The sequence below is a fragment of the Gavialis gangeticus genome, unplaced genomic scaffold (assembly GCF_001723915.1).
Source record: "Gavialis gangeticus isolate Ggan-Ray unplaced genomic scaffold, GavGan_comp1, whole genome shotgun sequence".
Taxonomy (NCBI): Eukaryota; Metazoa; Chordata; order Crocodylia; family Gavialidae; genus Gavialis; species Gavialis gangeticus.
Genome location: NW_017729014.1, coordinates 16,742,073 through 16,744,158, shown reverse-complemented (window position 1 = coordinate 16,744,158; position 2,086 = coordinate 16,742,073).

Below are 2,086 nucleotides of genomic sequence, written 5' to 3'. Positions count from 1 at the left end.
TATATACCACATATCAGCCATTTGCTCAAATCTTATTAGCGTCAAGTGGGCTAGGTCACCTGCTTAGGAACTTGCTGAACCAAAGCTGGGACATAGAAATAAAATCTGACGTTATGTATGTAAGAGAGGATTCATGTGCCTAAGTCTTTGCACAATGCTCTGAAAGTGTTAGCCTTGTTTGCGTCTTTGTGGAAAACTAGATTAGAAATACTTAAGGGCACGTACTGGTTTATAGGTGCAAGTTCTTTGGTTTAATTAATTACTGTGTCATTCTAAACAGGATTTCAGAAAACAGCGGTGGAAAAAGAAACAGTAGAGCAACGAAGGGTTTTGACCAGCCAGAAAGGTTTTGCAACTAGGAGCTAGATGCAAAAGACCACTTGAGACTTGCTGGTCCTCCTTGGCTGTGCTAAATGTGAGAGGGCAGCTGTAGAGTGGCAGGAGAGGAAAGAAGTTCCTAAGAAAGGGCAGGGGTTTGCTTTGCTAAGGGACCAGATAGTGCCAAAGGATGGAGATTCTGGGTGTCGGACTGCTCCTGCTTGCTGCAGGCCCTCAACATATCATGCTGACCATTGCTAACTTTGTCTGGGTGAAATTCCCCTGGGCAGGGACAAAGAGCCAGCCATTACACACCAGGTAAAAGCTATAAAGCCTTACTTCCTATGTAGGGCATTGCCTCTGCTCAAGTTGTGGGCACAGTTCTTCCCCTAAGAGATAACTGTAGGGCCCCTTGGAGTCTTTGTGTTCAAGAAAGAGGGATCTAGATGTTACATCCCTTTCCCTTCCCATAGCACTGATGCCAAAGCCAAGAAAAAATTACTCGCACTGCTCTAGGGGCAGAGGAAAAAAACCAGACGTAGGCTAGGTGAAGGGAAATTTTTCGGAAATCCTGGTAATACAAAGGGAGAGATGGGATTTCTCTCGTCTGATGGATTCAGACTAGAATACAGTGAATGGAACCTAAGTTAAACCTAAGTTACAAATATCATAACAGGAATGTAGCCACCTCACTCCCTTGTGTGTTGTAGAGTATGAAATGAGAGCTCATTGATGCAGTGAGCCATTATACTCTGATGCACCTTCCTAGGACCAGCACAGCCATGTCGGGCTCTGCTATTTGGAGAGCTGCCTGGTTTCACACCACAGGTAAGCACAAATATCTATAATAATTTATGTAAGCCTCTCCCACTTCTCATTATTACTGTTCGTCACTCTGCCTGTGCTTCAATTGTCATACGCCTCGCCCTCTTTACCAGCATTGTTAGGAGCTAAATGAAAGGAATATAAATTCTGTGACCTGATCTTGGGAGACACTTCAGAGTCACAAGAACTAGGAGTGTGGGGTCCTTTCCTCACTTCTGTCCTTCTTAGCACAGGGATGTGGAACTCACGTTAGCATTAATTATTATTGCTCTGATCATTTTGGTGGTACTCCTATTGCAGTATGAACAGCCCAAAGCAGAAATCCCCCATGAAGTTTCTGGTCGTGTACTGCGTCACATTTTTCATCACATTACGAATGTCTCATTTGGTTTGGTAAGTGTGCCTTGCTTGAAACTGTTGTCTGATTTTATTTTGTAATGGAAAGGGGGAGATGGTTGGATTTTATGAGCTGATATTTTGAGATACTGTAAAGAACTTTATAGAAGGTTTGGGTGAGCTCTCATGTTCTGTTAATGAATAGAAAGGAGCTCACTTGTTTAGCACCTTTAACCTGAGGATGTGCCTGTCTCATGCATCAGCCTCTTTTGTGGACCCTGTTACTACAGTAGACATGTACCTTCCAAAATTAGTAAACCAGCTTCATAAGCTCACCTTCTCCCAAAGCTGCAGCATAAATCTTTCTTTCTTTCTTTCTTTTGCTTTGGACACACCGGACCAGGCTCGCTTGGAGCTGTGTGGGGTGATCCTGAGCGTAAGACTCCCCGGGTTCCTATCTCTTTACTTTTCTCACTCCCACCTGTCTAAAGGTCTCTAGCCTCAGTTTATCTTGCTTTCTGATTCTTTTCTTGCTTTTTTGTAGCTTTTTTCCCCCCTTTTCTCTCCTCTTTGTCCCACTCCCCATACTTCCGGTTTCTTTGTCTTC